Source organism: Myotis yumanensis, unplaced genomic scaffold (assembly GCF_028538775.1).
Source record: "Myotis yumanensis isolate MYYU_CA2020_CCGP unplaced genomic scaffold, mMyoYum1.0.hap1 SCAF_14, whole genome shotgun sequence".
NCBI lineage: Eukaryota > Metazoa > Chordata > Mammalia > Chiroptera > Vespertilionidae > Myotis > Myotis yumanensis.
Window position 1 is genome coordinate 51,816,376 of NW_027223765.1, and position 19,690 is coordinate 51,836,065.

At 46.7% G+C, this 19,690-nt stretch overlaps 2 pseudogenes; both read right to left on the reverse strand.

Moving 5' to 3' along the window:
• Positions 1–334: 334 nt before the first annotated feature.
• On the reverse strand, positions 335–4,369 carry LOC139022423 (DNA-(apurinic or apyrimidinic site) endonuclease 2-like; annotated as a pseudogene).
• A 12,865-nt stretch (positions 4,370–17,234) lies between these two features.
• On the reverse strand, positions 17,235–18,579 carry LOC139022299 (L-threonine 3-dehydrogenase, mitochondrial-like; annotated as a pseudogene).
• Between the last annotated feature and the right edge of the window lie 1,111 nt (positions 18,580–19,690).

Here is a 19,690-nt window from a genome sequence, read left to right on the forward strand (position 1 = left end):
GCAGCAAGTTCATTCCTTTATTCGTTGGTTCAGTAAAAAGTATGCATTTAATTCCCTGGTTGAGAGTAGGACACATGGCTGGCTCTCTGGTTACAGTGGTCATAGGCCATGCCCTGTCCTCAAGGTTTACAACCCAGCATGACACCAGAAATATGTTCAAAATGAAAGGTGTTTTTTTAATTATTTTATTTTGCACTAAAACAAACACACAGACTTTATTGAGGCACAGATACACTTCCCAGCAAGGAAGGGAAGGGTTTACAGTGCCCAGAACAACTGGTTCCTGTGTGCTTCTCACAGGAAGGTGGGAAGTGGGCGGGGACTGGCTGCAGCATTAAGGCCCAAGCAGCTCCCCAATGAGGAGCACGGCAGGAAGAGAGGGGAGAGAGGCCTTAGAGGAGGAAGAGAGGAGGAAACAGAAGGGTCCTGAGGAAGGGGAAGGAGGAGGAGGGGTGGGGAGGGGAAGGAAGCCTTGCGGAGGACGTGGCAGTGTAGGAAGGTGCTGGCCTCGGCTCGCGTACAGGGCTGACCAGCAGACCTCCCTGCACTGGGTGGGCCCAGCTGGGCCTGCTCCAGAGGAAGAAGTTGCCACGGGACGAGGGGTCTGTGGAAGGACTCCAGGCCTGGAACACATGTACACGTGGTGGCTTTGGTTGGGTCCTGGCTTCTTCACAGTTCATATCACACATGGCTCCCTGTGGCCCCTGTAGAGGGTCATGGGCAGGGGGCCCCCAGCACAGACTTCCAGAGTGAGGTCCTTGCCTCCTTCTCCCCCTAGACCTCTGAAGCCTTGGCCTGCCCCTCCACCCCTTTGCCCACCACCTTATCTCCTGGGGTCTTTGGAATCACAGGGCACACAGGCTAGGAAGCTCCAAATTGGGAGGAGCTTGGGGACGGCTGGAGGATGGCTGGAAGTAGCTCATTGGTTTTTGGCCTCTGCTGGAGCCGGCCTGACTAGGCGGAGGCCTGGTCGAGCGCACACGGGCTTTGTTTTGGCGCATTTGTCCCTGGATTTATTGCCGAGCTCAGCGCTGACTGCTTGGGCACCGGCTCTTGTTGGGGATGAACTGAAGTGCAGGACCTCGAGCTGGGTGCCTGACAACTCAGGGAGGAAGCGGGGGCAAAGAGGTGGGCACTGTTTTGCTGGCACAGAGGTGTTGACACACTCAAAGCTGCACCCACGGGGCAATGGTCAGAGCCTATCACCTCTGGCAGCAGGAAGGAGGCCTGGGAGGTGTCTAGGACCAGGTCCTGTCCCCAGCACACAGGTAATCCGGGAGCCATAGTTCTGATGGCGGGTGCCAATGACTATCGACCAGCAGGTGAAGGCCCCTCCTGCTGTGGGTGGAGGCAGCCGTAGGTATCAGTAGAGGCCTGTGTCAGACCCAGCCCGGCAATCCAGGTTACTGAGCAGGCCGTCATCCACTTGCATCCTGGGTCCTCCTGAAAGCATTCCTGGGGAAGCAGAGGGGGCGAAGGGAGAGGCAGAGCTAGATGCCCGGAACAGAAAGGGACTTAGACCAGCTGCTTCATTTTAGCCAAGAAAATGTGTTTGCTCCAAAAACTACGGCTCAAGGTCACACAGCCCAACTTTGGCAGAGCTGGATTCCGTGTCCATCCTTCCTGCTTTGTTGTTTGTGTAATCAAAGCAGTTCTTAGAATTGCTCCCCAAGAGAATGGGAAAGAGGAAGCTAAAGGTGGCTGCCTCTAGAAAGCAGGGCTGGGGCCAGGATTAGGAAGACGGCTGGCACTATTTGGTTTATCTTGTGTCAAAGCCCTCACTGCCCATCCCACTCATTCGATGCAACAAATGTTCAAAGAACACTGATGACATGCCAGATAGGATGCTAGGGACAAAGCGGGGACCTGAGCTTGTTCTTGGGATCAGTGAGGCTTCTAGGAAGTGCTCTGGAGCTGAAACGTAAGGGCTGAGCCGCAGTAACCCAGGCAGAGGCTGTGATGGGTCTGTGGAGGGAGGGGATCCTGAGGGGAGGCTAAATTGGGGGCCAGAGTAGCAGCAGGAGATGACCACTGTAGTTCGTGCAAGGAGATGATGGCCGCTTAGACTAGGGTAGCACCAGAGGAGACAGAGAAAAATGGAATGCAGAGGTGATGTGGAGCTGGACTCTACAGTACTTGCTGAGCAATTGAATGTGGGAAGGGAGGGGGAGGGAGGAAGGACAACACTAACGATTCCCCGGCTCTGAGAAGAGCAGCCCAGAGGATGATGGTGCCATTTGGGGAGATGAGAAGCCTAGAAAAGCTGGTCTTGTGGGAAGTGGGCACGTCCTGCTACTCTGGACAGTGTTTGTCATGTGACCCGGGACTGTCAGTTCTCTTTCCTGGAAGAAAGAAGGTAGGAGGTGCACTTATCTAGGATAGCGCTGGACTAAGGAGAGAAGGCATAAAGGTCCATGACACTGTCCCCGGAAGCAGAAAGAACCGTCTGAATGAATGTCTGCCGAGGAATAAGGTCGGGAGGGAAGGAAGGCTCATACTTTGCAGTGTACACCCCCTTCCCCACCACCGTTATCTCATTTCTGCTCATTTTCTAGGTGGGAGCTTCCGTGTTTACGTGGCTCTTCTGCAAACTAATCAAGGGATCTTCCTAGAGGCCCTTCTTGAGCCAAGCCCAGCTGAGCTGAGCTGTGCCAGCATAAGTTACTGGCCACCCCCACCCCCCCACTCAGGAGGGAAACTGGCCTGCAGGGCAGCGGCTCTCAAACCTGACTGTACAATAAAATCAGCCTGGGAGCTTTTGAAACGTACTGCTACCCTGGCCCACACCCAACGGTTTCTGATTTAATTGGTCAAGGTATTGATATTTTTGCAAAAGCTCCTTGTTCTAATGTGCTGTTGGGTTTTGAGAACCAATGACCTAGAAGGACTCAGAAATGAGAGGTTCATGCAAGCAAAAAGACAGAAGGGAGGGGATGCCCACCAATTCAGGGTATGGTGAGGAAAGCCAAAATCAGAATTACTTTTCAATGGCAGAGAGAAGATGACCTGCAAGAGTGGACAGTGTGTAGGGGGACTGAGGACTAAAACAGAGGCTGGACACAGACCAGAAAGAGCCTTGAAAGCCAGGCCTGGAAAGCCAGAGGTAAGAGGGAGGTATTGAAGGTTTATGAGCAGGAGACATAGTGGATTAGGAAGTGATCAAGGCAATGTGATGTTCAAGGCACTTGAAATCTGGCTCCTGAAGCAGCCCATCTCCTGTCCCTCACCTCCCTTCCCAGGTCACTCCTAATAAGAACAGGACTTGCAGCTCGCTCTGCACATCAGGCGAATTCTCCACCTGCAGCCTTTTCTCATGCTAGAGGGCTTTGCTCCCCTCGCCCCGAAGCTCTACTCCACTACCTTTGAAGATTCCCACATTCCAGATGCCTCTCCTGAAGTCCAGTGGGCCCAGGAGTGCCACTTCTGACTCCCCAGCTGCCGGGGCTGCCACCTCTGCCTCAGCCCTAAAGACACCATTCTATGAGGGGCTGTCATGTGTCCGTAGCCCACCACGCAGAGAGCTCTGAGGGGCTCAGAGCCAGAACTGGGTGGTGACTCAGGGCCAGGCCAAAAGTAGGAGCAGTGATGTCCATTGAATGAATAACCAATCCTCAGTGCTTTGAGAATAGTATTTCCTACTAAGCTCTGTTTCTCCATGAAGGAAGCTGCCCCTGGGCAAACAAACAAACAAACAAACAAACAAACAAACAAAACAGCATTGGTTGGGTGGCTGAGCCCAACCACAGTCAGGAGTAAGGTCAGGGGCCTAGTGGAGCCTTGCCAGGTCGCCTGCATCCCAGTGAATATGGGGCAGGGGCTGTGTTCAGGTCCCCAGAATGATCACATGGGGCTGTGTTCAGGTCTCCAGAATGATCACGTGGCTGTAAGCCAATGGAGGGCTTTGGCCAGGATCGCAGCAAGCGATGGATGCACACCTTCAAGGCCAGCCTCTCAGGCTTCACGGCCGGGCGTGGGAACAGCACACATGGACTAGGGTCAAGATCTTCCCTTCCCTTTCTATGTGCAGATCTTGTGTGGCATGAGGAGGGCCTAACCCTCAGTATCCAGAGCCCGAAGCTCCTCTTGTTTCCATAGCAACCCATGTCCCCCTTCTGAGTGGCAAGTAGGCACTCAGGCCTAATTCAGCAGCCATGGGGGTAGTTGTGCTGTCCTCACTCAAGGTGGCTACACCCCAATAGCTGCTACGCTTGCGGCTGAAGCTGAAATAGGAAGTGTAGGCTGGGCTCTGTCCCTGGTCACCTTGGTGTCCCAATGGCCGCACCCAGAGTGCCCCAAATGCGTGCCATGGCCTGGCAATACAGCGTTGGCTCCTCATATACCAGCGCTTGCTGAGGGCTCTGGACTGCATAATGGTCCAGCTCACCCCACGCAGCATCTGGAGGGCAAACAGCTGGTGCCTCGCACCCCAGAGCCCAGAGACAAGGGGTGCTCCAAGCCGCAGGGCCTGGCGTCCTGCGCACTTGCACGGGCGTTCTCTGAGACTCATGCATTTTAGACGATGTTAAATTTTCTCTTTATTTTGATTGTGGTATTTGAGTTGGTCATATATTCAGATGATTCAGAAATTTAAAAAAAAGTTTTATTCTCACTCCTGACCCCACCCACCCAATTTCCCACCTTCAGCCTCTTATACATAAACCACTCTTGTTGTCTGTATAGCCTTCTAGCATTAATTTTGTGCAGATATAAACAAACACAAATATATTCCCTTTTTAAATTTTTAAAAAAATCTTTATTGTTGAAAGTATTACATAGGTCCTCCTTTTCTCCCATTAACCTCTTCTAGCCCACTCCTGTCCCCCACTGCCCCCTGCAGGCCCTCATAACCCCATTGTCTATGTCCATGGATTATGCATATATGCATACAAATTCATTGGTTGATTTCTTCTTACCCACCTTCCCCAGCCTTCCCTCTGAGGTTCAACAGTCTGCTCATGCTTCTATGACTCTGGGTCTATTTTTGATCATCAGTTTATCTGGTTCATTAGATTCCACATATGAGTGAGATTATGTGATACTTCTCTTTCTCCAACTGGCTTATTTCTCTTAGCATAATACTCTCCAGGTCCATCCATGCTGTTGCAAATGGTAAGAGTTCTTTCTTTTTTAATGCCCCATAGTATCCCATTGTGTAGATGCACCACAGCTTTTTTATGCACTTATCTGCTGATGGGCACTTAGGCTGTTTCCAAATCTTAGCTATTGTAAATTGCGCTATGAACATAGGGGTGCCTATATCCTTTCTGATTGTTGTTTCTGGTTTTTTAGGATATATTCCTAGAAGTGGGATCGCTGGGTCAAATGGGAGTTCCATTTTTAATTTTTTGAGGAAACTCCATACTTTTTTCCATCATAAATATATTCTTATCCCCACCTTTTATATAGAAATTGGGGTATTGTGTGGATTATTTTTGCATCCTGCCATTTTCATGTGCTAGCTGTCCTGAGATATTTTCACAGGGCATGGAGAACTGCATTCTCTTTTTCACAGCTGTGTACTATTGTGTGAATACACCAGGGTTTATTTATCCGCCCCTCTCCTCATGGACACGGGTGTTTCTGGCCTCTTGCTCACCCATGCGCACCACTTTGCAAACAGTAATGGGATTTACCTGTCACTTGACTTCATGCTGGTTTAAGTGTAGCTGTAAAAAAATTCTCAGGGGTGAAATTGCTGAGTAAAAAAGTAAATGCATTTTTAATTTTGATAGGATTTGCCAACGAGCTCCCCAAAGGATCATACCATTTTGCTTTCTTGGCAGCAATTCATGAAAGAGCTGACTTCCGCTATTTATTACAGAACATGTTGTAAAATTTTTGGACTGGATTTTTGCCAACTTGATAGGTGAAAAATGATATCCTTACATAGTGTTGACTTGCATTATTCTTATTATAAGTGAGCTCAAACATCTTTTCACATGGGTAAGAGATCTACTTATTTTTCTGTGACCTGTTACTGTTTCTTGATCATATTTCTATTGCTTTTTTGATATTATTTTCTACACAGTTTATAGGTGGAAACTTTACTCTCATTATGGACATTTATTCTAAGGATCTGAGATAAGTCCTTTCAATGGGTGCATTTGTTTAAACCTTACAGCAAGCCTAGGAGTTGGGTATGGCCACCCAACTCATTAAAACAATGAGATAACTGAGGTTCAGAGCAGTTAGGTAACTGACTGTAGGCCACACAGCCAGTAAGAGGCAAAACTGATGTTCAGATGCAAGGTTGTCTTATTCCTAACGCCTTTCTTCTTAATCACCAACATCACTGTTTTTCTTAGGCAGAGACCAGAATGGATGAATTCAGAGTGGCTTTCATGTCCCAAGCAAATATGACAGAGCAGGGTTTGCTGAGATCATGCTGGGTGGCCGCTGACGCCCCGCTGAGATTAGAAACATGCCCTGCCTAATCCGCCCAGTGAATAATCCACAGGAGATTGACTGCACATCCCCCAGGAAAGCTTCCCACCGGGCAGCTGAAGCCAAGAGGAAACAGAAATGACAAGTGGCTGAAACTACACCAGAAAAGGACGACACTGAGTCAGGCATCAAAGAGTGTGTGTGGCCACTGGGAGCCAACACAGAACCAAACTTTACCCCCTAGTGGCTTCCTGTTAGGAGCCCAGAAAAACCATTAAGTATTGCTGCTCCTTTTGCTCCTGCCATCTCACCTGGTTCTTCCTCAAACAGCGTGGCCCGAACGAACTCAGAGCTCAGTTCTTGGGAAGGGTCGTTCCCCCTCTCAGCTGTCATCTCTGTTTAAAGTTGCTTGTGCTGTGGATGAAAAATAGAGCTGGCCCCAAAGAGAAAAAGAGATAAAACCGTGGCTTGTTTTTGGCGTTTGACAAATCTGCAAGATTCGATGCAAGTGCATTACCAGATGATTAAGACCCTGGGTTTCCGCTCAGAGAGTGTGAGGACAGACTCCCCAAGTAATGGAACCGCGGCCATTTCCTGCCAGTTCAAAAGTATAGCCAAGATGCCCTTCGCACGCTTCGCACCAGCTGTGTTCTAAAAGCCATCTTCCTCGCAGCAGGCCTCCCGTTTTCTTTCACTTTAGTTTCTTGTGACTCAGTAAAGTAGTAAAGCAAGCGAGGGAGCAGGCGTGTTCACCAGCGTGTGCTAACAAGGTCTGGGTGGTGCCTCCTGATCGCGCACAGGAGGGGAGTGCAAGCGGTCTTGGCGTTGCTGAGCATTTGATTAAAGTTTCCATTAGGACACCGACGTTCAGCATTTCCCTTGAATGTAGATGTTCAGAGGTAGAAAAACTCCTGGAAATGGGCTTTTAGCATTGACGGCATAGGTGAGCTGGTGCGTCTCACCAGGAACCTTTCTGAGCTGTAGCCACACCACAGAGCAGAGCGTGGCAAACTTCTCTGTAAAGGGCAGATAGTAAATAACACAGCTTTAAGGATTCTGTCACAAGTACTCACCTCTGCCATCCATCATAGTGCACCAGCAGACATAGCCAGCACATAAATGAATGGGAATGGCTTTGTGCCAATAAAACTTTATTTGAAAACATAACAGGCAGTGGACAGGATATGGCCAGAGCCATGCAGCAAAACATGAGTGCCTTCCTCCCGGGGTAGGAAATCCTGCTCTGGGCAGTGCCCTCTATACAAATTTCCGAATATGGTTGCCTCCAGCCACAAAAAGAACTAGATACCACCCAAAGGACCGTGGGGTGAGTTTTCCTCCAATTCTTTATTTTCATCGTTCTTCTTGCTCGTCTCCTATTTTTTATTATTTTTTAATCTTCACCCAAGGATATTTTTCATTGATTTTCAGGTAGAGTGGAAGGGAGGGGGTAGGGAGAAGGAAGGACAGAGAAAGAGAGAGAAACACTGACGCAAGAGAGAGACATCCATTGGCTGGGGATCAAACTCACAACTGAGGTACGGGCCCTTGGGAATCGAACCCATGACCCTTCAGTCCGCAGGCTGATGCTCTAACCACTGAGAAACTGGCCAGGGCTTGTCTCCTTTTAGTCATAAGCCGTTTATGTAATACTTTTTCTATCATGTGTCATGGGTCTCTGCTCTTTTCAGTTCTCTTTCTCAGCGTTCCTGCTGACTCTGGAGACACTGGGGGAACAGTGGGTTCAGGGCTCACTCACACTTGGGTTAAATCTTGGCTCAGCCACTTATTTAAGAAGTTGCTTGACTATTGGGATTGTGCTTGTTCATCTTTTGAATGAGGCTTGAGGTAGATATTCCATAAAGTTACTATGATGTTTATGAGTAGGAATGAAGCTTCACAAGTTACTATTCAATAAGTACTGAAAAACATACAAAATAAGTCTAAATGGTTACTACTAGTTAGTCGTCTCTGGCATTCTCTCTACTTTTATGAGTTTTTCCCCCAGACTTCCTTATTTGATAAGGTTGGAAGCAGAGAAGTCCTCCGATGAGAACACATAATTGGTTTGGGCACCGTTAAGCTTGGCTCTGAGTGACAAAACACAAGATAACAGTGGTTAGACCAGAGAAGCTGGGCAGCATGGTGCCTGGATGGAGCCCCTTCCATCCTGCACCTCTCACATCCACATTTTGTCCAAAGTGGCTGCTCCGGCTCTGGGGCAGGTAAGCAATTAGAAAGGTCAGGCAGAAAGGGCGAGGAGCAGGAGACTTTGCCAAATCAGCCGGTGGTTCCCACAGATGCTCTCTGACACATAAACCTGCTTTACCTTCCACAGTCACTGCAATCTCCTTGTGTCTTTGTTTACTTGCTTATTGTCTGTTTCCTTCAATAGAATATAAGCTTCAGGAGCTCAGGGCTTTGTTTTATTTGCACTGTTTCCCTCAAACCGGATACAAGGGCCGGCACGTTGAGGTGCAAACCAAGAGTGTTTAGAGTGAATTCCAGAGTAAAGTCATTTCACATGGTCACACTGAAAGGATTAACTTTGTATCCTTTAGAGTGCTCAGTGCACAGTAGATTCTCAGTACAAATACCTGGTGAACACTGGAACAATGAGCAGAATATTAGTCAGCTTGGATTAGTGCCAGGAAACAATAATAATGAACTATAATTACATGCTAAAGAATATGCAAAGTGTTTTACATCCTTTACCTTGTTTACCCTTCTACAACCCAAGGATAATAGTTGATAGCAATACTAGAAGCCCGGTGCACGAAATTCATACATAGGTAGGGTCCCTAGGCCTGGCCGGCAATTAGGGCCGATCTGTGGGGAGAACAGGGGGGTGATCAGGGCCCCCGTTTGCACCCACCTTGGTTGGCCTGGTGCCACCCGCTCGCCGGTCCCACCCCCAACCACCAACGCTGGTCGAGGCCTGCAGGCTGGGGCAGCTCCTGCGTTGAGCATCTGCTCTCTGGTGGTCAGTGTGCATCATAGTGACCGGTCATTCCGCCATTTGGTTGATTTGTATATTAAGGGTTTTATATAAATAGATTATTACTCAGTACTAGTACTAGTTGTAGCAGTACTGATGGTAGCAGCTCTAGTGGTAGTGCAACCAAAACCAAGGTTCGCCTGCCTGCTATCATGAAAGCCAAACTCCTGAGACAGATGCTGGTGAAAAAGGAGAGAGGTTTATTCAAGTGCTGGTTACCTGAGAAGATGGGAGATTCTTGTTGCAAAGCCCATCTCCCCTCTCAGTGCAGGCAGAGGTTTCATAAGAGGCAGAAGGAAACCAGAACAAAGAAATCTAGGTGAGGAGGTTGAAAAGCTATCTATGTGCAGACCAGCTCAGTCCATTCCAATAAGGACTTCTACATTGGTAAAGTGATGGTATGGTGTGCGTCATACTGGTCTTCATTATCCTGGTTCTACGGTTAAAGGTCAGCAAATCTCCTGAAATTGGGATGACTGAAGGTCGAAGTCTGCATCTTCTGAGTTAGTTCTTAGGATTGTTATACAAACATGCTGTTTATCTACAAGCTACATATTAGTCAGAGATAGCATTTAGAGAAACAATGACAAAAGAAAGGTGGGATGGGTTACAGTAGTGGCAGCAGTGCTAGTGGTAGCAGTACTAGTGATAGTAGCAGTACTAGTGGAAGTATTAGTGGCAATAGTAGTGGTAATAGTAGTAGCAGTACTAGTGGTAGGACTAGAATTAGTAGCAGTGGTAGTAGTAGCAGCACTAGTGGTAGTAGCAGTAGCAGTAGTAGTGGTAGCAGTAGCAGTAGTAGTGGTAGAATTCACAGTACTAGTGGTAGTAGCAGTAGTATTAGTGGTAGCAGTAACAGTACTAGTGGTAGTAGCAGTACCAATGGTAGTAGCAGCAGCAGCAGTACAAGTGGTAGTAGCAGTACTAGTGATAGTAGCAGTACTAGTGGTAGTAGCAGTACTAGTGGGAGTAGCACTAGCAGTACTAGTGGTAGCAGTAGCAATATGAGTGGTAGAATTAGCAGTACTAGTGGGAGTAGCAGCAGTAGCAGCAACAGTCATCTCATTTTAATGATAAGAAAACTAGACTTCAGGGAACTTAAATAACTCGCTCAAGGTCATACCACTGAAAGAATGGTAAAACCAGGACTTGACTGACCCAGGTGTATCAGATTCTAAGGTCTGTAGTCTTAAACACCAGACTGTATTGCCCACAAAGGACCCCGCTAAACGAGGTGGATAGATTGAGGTGATTTCAGGGTTCCTGGACTAATTAGAATAGGAGATGTTTGAGGTGCAGTAGCCCAGTCTTTAATATGCGTGGCAAAGACATACAAAGCAGCACTCTGCGAAGCAATTACTTTGTCATCGCCCATTGACTTGACAGTGAGTCTGTCTGAACTTGCTCTATTATTTTATTATGACTAGTGATAGACATTCAACTCGAATTCAAAGGAAAGTTAATGAAGTGAAGTTTAATAGTTAGCAAAGGAAGAAAAATAAATCAAGCTGGTAGGAAGCTAAACTTAAAGACTTTTTCCAAATGTTTGAAATCACATTTCTTTATAAAGAGCTAAGTGCCTGAACTTTTCTTTAATTCGTTAATTTGGGGGGATATCGTGCAGATAAAAATTATGAAATCATGACCATAGGACAGGTTGAACAACTATAACCATAAAGTGACTTGGAATTCATTTTTTTTTTAAATACAAGTCAAAATTCTCCTGTTGGAGGCAGTGTGGGGTATCAGGAGACGTCTGGGACCTAGAAGCAGATACGCCAAACTGAAATGCTGGCTTTGCCACTCCCTGCCTGCGTTGTCAGTGTCTCCGCACGTCTCTGAGACTTGGTTTCCTCAATTTAAACAAAAGGGGGGCGGGGTAGGTGGGTACTAAAATCTCCTCCACTGTTCTGTCATGAAAAATCAAAGGAAAAACCACTTCACACAGTGTCTGCCCGTTACAGGCGCCCTTGAAAAGCTGACTTGCGCTGGGAAACTGCAATATTCCTGATAGCACCATGGTGATAAATAGCACATTTCTGGGCTTTTATTAGGAGGCTAACCAATGCAAATCACCGAGCTCGTTCATCAGTTTTTCTTGGTCAAAGTTGATCTGGTTCTTTTTTTAAACACTTTTTAAAAATTGAGGAGCCCTGGCCGTGTGGCTCTGTTGGTTGAGCGTTGTCCCATGCACTGAGAGGACTCTGGTTCAGTTCCCAGTCGGGGCACATGCCCAGGTTGTGGGCTGGATCCCCAGTAGGGGGCATGCAGGAGGCAGTTCATCGATGTTTCTCTCTCATTGATGTTTCTCTCTCTCCCACCCTTCCCCCTCCTCTCTCTCTAAAAAATCAATAAAAATATGTTGAAATAAATAATTTTTAAAAATTGAGGAATAGCATACCTACAGCAAAGTGCATAATCTTAACCACAATGCTCAGTGAAATTTAGGAAATGTGTATGTAGCCATGTACCCCAAGCTAGATCAAGATAGAGACTATTTTCCAGGTTTTCTCACACCCCTCCCAATTGGTACCCAAGGGCAACCAGTATTCTTTTCTGTTTTTTGTAACTTTTCATTTTTAAATAATATCAGCCTTACCAAAAAGCTGAAAAAGTTGAACAAAGAATTCCTGCTTACCAACTTCACCCACTTTTCCTAAGTGTTAACATATATTCTCATCACAGAACAATTGTCAAAACCCGGATATGAACATTGATACAATACTATTAACTAATCTACAGACCCTATCTCAGTTATTCACCAATGTTCTTTTTCTGGCTCAGGATCCAAGCCAGGTTCACACGCTGTATCCTGTTGTCGTATCTCTTTAGTCTTCCTCAACCTGGGACAGTTCCTCTGTCTTTCCTGTCCCCCATGACATTTTAAGAGACTGGTCCATTGTTGTGTATAATGTTCCTCAATTTAGGTTGTGTGACGTTCCCTCACGATTTTTGACAAGGTCATGCATTTTCGACAAGAATGCCACAGAATGATCTTATGTCCTTCTTTGTGCTACCTGTCTGCAGACACGTGGTCATTCATGATATTAGCCTTGAGCACATGATAAAGGGCTGTATGCCAGATTTCCTCAATTGTAAAGCTATTATTTTCTCCCTTATAATTAATAAATATCTTGTTGGGAGATATTTTGAGACCATGCCAATATCTTGTTACTCATCGTGTATTTTCCCGCTTATTTTAGCATCTATTGTTACTGTATGACAAAGGTGGTTTTCTATTTTTATCGTCCCTTCTACATTATGAATTGGAATTCTGCTATAAAGAAGAGGGGTCCTTTCTGCATTTATTTCTTTATTTAACTATTAATATCAGCCTGTATACTCATGGAGATCTACTCTATTCTACGTGTTACAATGCATGACTACCAGTAGTTCTTTTACTGCTCAAACTGCCCCTGCTTGGCCATTGGAATGCCTTCGTGCTGGCTCCTGTGTCCTTCACACAGGCCCCCTCACCTTGTGAGCAGTTTCTTACTTTCTGGAACCATAAGAAGTTCAAGTTCATCTTGTGCTTCCCAGCTTCAGCCTTGGAATCAACCATTTCTTCAAGAGGTCCTGGTTCTTTATTGGGGAATTACATACGCTCATTGCCACTGGCCCATCACTGTTTTCTTTCTTTTCTCTTTTTTTGAAATTACAGTTGACTCACAATATTGTATTAGTTCCAGGTGTACAGCATAGTGATTAGGCAATTTGCATAACTTAAAAAGTGTTCCCCCAGATAGCTCTAGTAGCCACCTGATATGTGCATCGTTATTACAGTACTAGAGGCTTGATGCACGAAATTTGTGCAAGAGGCTCAGCCCTCACAGCCACGGCCTGAGCAGCCCTGGCTTCATCCAGAAGTTCATCCAGAAGGACATCTGGAAGGACATCTGGTCTAATTAGCATATTATACTTTTATTATTATAGAATATTGACTGTATTCCCTGTGCTGTCCTTTTGTCATTGTTTTCATCGCTCTGGATCCTCTGAGCAAAACACTAGGAAATAGTTATGTGTATACTAACACACATCTACATCTGTCTGTATGTATGGCTGTGTGTGTGTGTGTGTGTGTGTGTGTATAAGTGTAATGCACATCATGGTTTCCTACTGATACCTCTAATGTCAATCCAACACCACAGGATTTATCCTATTCTTTCTCCTTTTCTTATTAATATCTCTTTTCTCTGTCAGTGAGAAACCCATATCTCATCTATAATATATTCACTAACTTGCTCAGTCCTTGAAGACATATATGATAGCCTCAGAATTGCTAATCCATACCCATGTTTAAAACAGTTCTTTAGTGTTATACCATAGAGCAAAAACAGTTTTCCTGAGTTACTTCAAAAGTTGTTGCACTGCTCACCTGCAGTCATTCTGTTATTCAGGTGTAACACAGGTTCATTTGTTACTATTTCTATTCTGTTTGGCTTCCCCCTTGTCCTGGTTGATTTCAATTATGCATTTATGTTTTGAGAATGCAAACATAAACATGGTTCTAAACTCCAGCATCCTGCTCAAGGTCACTCTCCCCGCCTCTCTTCCACCCCAAACCCATTTCCCCATCTTTCCGGCTCATTCCCATCTTCTCCTTCGGGGTGCCATTCTCATTAGTTTCCATTTTTCCTATCCTGTGTTTCTTCCTTTTTAAAATAAATATATTTTTATTGACTTTGGAAAGGAAGAGAGAGGGAGAGAGAGAGATAGAAACATAAATAATAAGAAAGAATCATTGAATGGCTGCCTTCTGCACCCCACACTGGGGATTGAGCCCATAAGCCAGGTATGTGCCCTGACCAGGAATTGAACCATTCTCTCCTGGTTCATAGGTGAATGCTTAACCACTGAGCCACACCAGCTGGGCCTATGTTTCTTCCTTATATGAAAGGTGGCACATGCAGATATTCCTTTGCATTTTTATCTTTTCACTGGAAACATACTCTGAAAATCACATTTTATCATTTAAGACTTTCCTTATTCTTTATAAAAACACCAACACAGCAACATAGCACTTCACTGTGTGATGTGCCCTAGTTACTCAACCATTCTCCTATATTTGGGTATATAAGTAATTTTCCAATATTTTGCAACTACAAACAATGCTATACAGAATAACGTGTGTATATTTTCATATTGCTGGAGCTTATCTTCAGTATAAATTCCTAGAAAGGGGATTGCTGGGTCAAAAGGTAAGTGCACATGCAGTTTTATTAGCTATTTCCACAGTCCCCTCCCCAGGGCCTGCCCACTAGGGTGCACTTCTACCAGCAATATCCGAGAGAGGCCATTTACCACAGTCCTGCTAACAGAATGAGTTGTCATCATTTAAAAAATATATATATTTTTATTGATTTCAGAGAGGAAGAGAGAGGGAGAGAGATAGAAACACCAATGATGAGAATCATTGATCGGTTGCCTCCTGAATGCCCCCTACTGGGGATTGAGCCTGCAATCTGGGCATGTGCCCTTGACTGGAATCAAACCCGTGACCTTTCAGTCCGCAGGCTGACGCTCTATCCACTGAGCCAAACCAGGTAGGGCGTCACCATTTTTAATGTTCACAAATTGACAGGTAAGAAAGAGTATTTTAATGTTGTTTTAATTTACAATTATCTAATTACCTAATTAGGAGGAGTTTGAACATTTTTTTCATAAGTTCTTGTGTGTGTGGGTGTGTGTGTGTGTGGTCTGTTCATGTGCCTTGCCCCTTCTTTTGTTAGGTTTTATATATATACTAGAGGCCCGGTGCACAAAAATTTGTGCACGGGGGGGGGGGGGGGGGATCCCCATGCCTGGCCTGTGCCCTCTTGTAGTCTGGAACCCCTCGGGAGATAATGACCTGCTGGCTTAGGCCTGCTCCCGGGTGGCAGAGGGCAGGCCCAATCCCTAGGTGCAGCCCCTGGTCAGGCTCAGAGCAGGGCCAATTGGGGAGTTGGGGCGCCGCCCCCTGTCATGCACAGAGCAGGGTGGATCGGGAGGTTGTGATGCCACCCTCAGTCACCCTCACGGTACGGCCGATTGGGGGGTTGGAGCACCGCCCCCTGTCACACTCAAGGCAGGGTCAATGGGGAGGTTGCGGCGCCACCCCCTGTCACACACAGAGCAGGGCCGATCAGGGGGTTGAGGAGCTCCCCCCTGTCACTCACAGAGTAGGGCCGATAGGGGAGCTGGGGCACCGCCTCCTGTCACACACAGAGCAGGGCGGATCAGGGGGTTGGAGCGCTGCACCCTGTCACACTCAGGGCAGGGCCAATGGGGAGGTTATGGCTCTACCCTGTCACACACAGAGCAAGGCCCGTGGAGGGGGGTTGAGGCGCCACCCTTTATCACCCACAGAGCAGGGCCGATCAGGGGGTTGGGGCGCCACCACTGTCACACTCAGGGCAGGACCGATCAGGGGGTTGGTGGGCCGCACCCTGTCAAACACAGAGCCGCAGGGCGATCAGGGGATTGGGGAGCTCCCCCCTATCAGGCACAGAGCAGGGCTGATCAGGGGGTTGGGGCACCTTCCCCTGTCACGAACAGAGCAGGGCAGATAGGGAGGTTGTGGCCCTGCCCCCTGTCACACACAGAGCCACAGGGCGATCAGGGGGTTTGGGCGCTGCCCCCTGTCACGCTGATCCTGGTGCCGGGAGCCTCGCTGCTCCGCTGAACCCGGTGCTGGGAGGCATATTACCCTTTTACTATATAGGATAGAGGCCTGGTGCCTGGGTAGGGGCTGGCTGGTTTGCCCTGAAGGGTGTCCTGGATCAGGGTGGGGGTCCCCACTGGGGTGCCTGGCCAGTCTGGGTGAGGGGCTGAGGGCTGTTTTCCAGAAGCGGGTGACTGAAGCTCCCAACCGCTCCTTTTTTTCTTTCTTTTTTTTTTTATTCTGGGCCAGCTTTAGCTCTGAGGCCTTGCTGCTGAAAACATCGATACAATGTTGCGGTCTGGCTGGCTGAACCTGGCTGACTGACAGCCGGTTTCTGGGGTTTTGTTTAGCTTCTTATTTGCAACATAGTACATAGTTGCATAGAGTTGCAGCTGAGAGGCCAGCAGCGGCAGGCGGGGAACGTTGGAGTTCGCCGTCACTGGAGCAAGCAAGCCTCCCTGCTCGCTTCAGTGCATGGTTGCTGGCAGCCATCTTGGCTGACAGTTAATTTGCATAAGGACATGCTGATTAGCCAATGGGAAGGGTAGCGGTCGTACGCTAATTACCATGTTTCTCTTTTATTAGTGTAGATATATATATATATATATATATATATGTATATATTTAAATTGAATTTAAACACAAAATGTCACATACTAATACTTCCACCGTCCCAGAAATAGTCACTTCATCTTATTTAAGGAAATGGAAATTTATGACTTAAGTCTTCATTCTGTGACATGGGTGTTTGGACAAGTTTAGGCAAACAGCAAAGATTTAGAAGTTCTACCACCAGACCAACAGCATTTTGAAAATGTGAAAGCCAACGCGATTCTCCATCCAGCAGTTCAATATGCGCTGCTAACATTTAGTTTAATTAGGCCTCAACTCTGGATACTCTAGGTCAGTGATGGCGAACCTATGACACGCGTGTCAGAGGTGATACGCGAACTCATTTTTTGGTTGATTTTTCTTTGTTAAATGGCATTTAAATATATAAAATAAATATCAAAAATATACATCTTTGTTTTACTATGGCTGCAAATATAAAAAAATTTCTATATGTGACATGGCACCAGAGTTAAGTTAGGGTTTTTCAAAACGCTGACACGCCGAGCTCAAAAGGTTCGCCATCACTGCTCTAGGTCCTTGATGTCTGTCACCTTGGGGACATTACAGTCTTCCCTAATGGACGTCCAGGATACAGCTCCTTCAGTTAGCTTGGGCAACTCTACTACCGGGACCATGGAAGTTCAATATTGTTGTCACCAGCTCGGGAAGGTAAAAGTCATGCTTCCATCCCCAGTCCTTCTGAGCATTACTGTCATCTAAGTTCATTGGCCAACTATCCGCTGTGGCCTGTCGAACAGAATCCACGTTGTAGGGGATCTGGAATTCCGGTATGTGCTTGAGAACTTCCTGGGCCAGCTCCTCAGGGCAGAAGCTCGTGGCATTGATGTCGTAGGTCCTCGTAGAGAAGGACTCTGCTGGGGCCTTCATGACTTCCGGGGTGGCCCTGAGGCAGTCATCAACATACATCATGGGGAGCCTCTCGCTAGGTTTCAGGTATCGCTGAAGTTTGCCATTCTTCGTGGCATCGTGGGAAATCTGTACTGCACAGTCGGTTGTTCCTCCTCCAGGTTGGGAGTTAGCCAAAATGATGCCAGGATAGCTCAGGCATGGGAAAGCTAAGCCATACCGGTAATGATAATATTCTCCCAGGAGCTCGGCATGCACCTTAGACATCCCCTAGGTCAGTGGTCGGCAAACTGTGGCTCGGCAAACCATGGCTCACGAGCCACATGTGGCTCTTGGCCCCTTGAGTGTGGCTCTTCCACAAAATACCGACTTCTGCACATGGGCCACGAAGTTTCAATCGCACTGTATATGCGTGTCTCCACGTGGTATTTTGTGGGAGAGCCACACTCAAGGGGCCAAAGAGCCGCATGTGGCTCGCCAGCTGCGGTTTGCTGAGCCGTGGTTTGCCTAGGTCGTCCTGGGTCTCTGAGTGCAGAGTTTCTGGGGGGAGGTAGGTCTGGAAGCTCCGATCATGCTGGACACAAACAATCGCAAACTGTGTTCCAAGGCACCATCCAGAACATTATGCAATCCAGTGATGCTTACGGCTTTCGCCAAGGACAGGTTTGCTTCTCCCACCCCACTGAGCAAAGTGCTATAATGAATCAACCAGGTAATGCAGTGGTTTACCACGGTCTCTCGAAGTTTCTTGTAATTCAGAATGTCAGAATAAATAAATGAGCCGCTATGGAATGCGTGATTGGAGGGTTTCCTTATGTCAGTCAAAATTACATTGTCCTTCCCAAATTGTTTCCTTAACAAGTTAGCAAGCCCACTCCAAGCTGGCCAGGAGCCCCTGTAGTTAAGACCCGTGGCCGGTCTGTTTCAGAGAAAGAGGCAGAGTGGAAGTTGGCATCTCCTTGAATGTGCCACGGGAGGTGCCCAGGACCCGGCCGGGCAGGGCAGCTGTCCCACAGCCGCAGGCTGGGCTCTGCAGCATCTGGCCCACAACTCACCGCAGCGTCTTAATGACCGGCATTTTCTCTTCAAATACCCTGGTGGAGAATTCGGGGACCACAGGGGTGCCGCAGAATCCCATGTGCAGCGACTCCCCCAGCAGTGCTGTCCATCTCCGTGTGGGCACCGTCAGGGTGGGGCAGCTTCCAAAGGGCATTCCCCTAAACAGAAACTGGGCCCTCTTGTTAGATTTTTTTAAAGATATATTTTTATTGATTTTAGAGATGAAGGGAGAGGGAGAGAGCGAGAGAGAAACATCAATGATGAATCATTGACTGGCTGCCTCCTGCACACCCCACACCTGGGATCCAGCCCACAACCCAGGCATGTGCTCTGACTGGGAATGGAACTGTGACCTCCTGGTTCATAGGTCAATGCTCAACCACTGAGCTATGCTGGCCAGGGCTCTTGTTAGATTTTTTTAAAGCCAATTTTTAAATGCTCTTTGTGTTTTAGTAGTACTGGGCTTTGTGATATATGTTGCAAATGTTTTGTCAGTTGTCTTTTGAATTTGTTTATAGTGTTTTTTTGGTCATGAACATTTTTAAATGTTTATATATAGTCAAATATATTTGTATTTACTGATATTGCTTTTATTGCCTCTGGATGTTGAGTCATTGTTAGAAAGCCTTTCCTTACACTAGGTTAATGAAGGATTCAACCATGTTTTCTTCTAGTACCTGTATGGTTTCATTATTCCATTTGGCTGCCTAATCCATTGTAGCTTATTCTCACTGTATGAAATATGCTGTATGAATGTATGAAGTATGCATTTAATTTTGTCTTTTACAATTGGCTACGCATCTCAGCCATCTATCTCAACATCTTTTATTAAAAAATCTTTCTTTTGCCCTAGTGATTTGAGATGCCATCTTTATCATGTGCTAAATTTTCATATATACTTGAGTCTATTTTAAGGCTCTGTTCTATACATCTGTTTTTCTTTTCTCTTGCAACTACTTTTCTTTATCAGTGTGGAGAAAAACTATTTTGACTTCTGTCACTGTGGACTAATTTTGGCTGTCTTTGATCTTCACATAAATGGAACTATATTTTGTGTCTGACTTTTTTCGTTTAATCTTTTATCTGTGAGGCACATCCATGTAGTAGGAGGTATCAGTAGCTTGTTTATC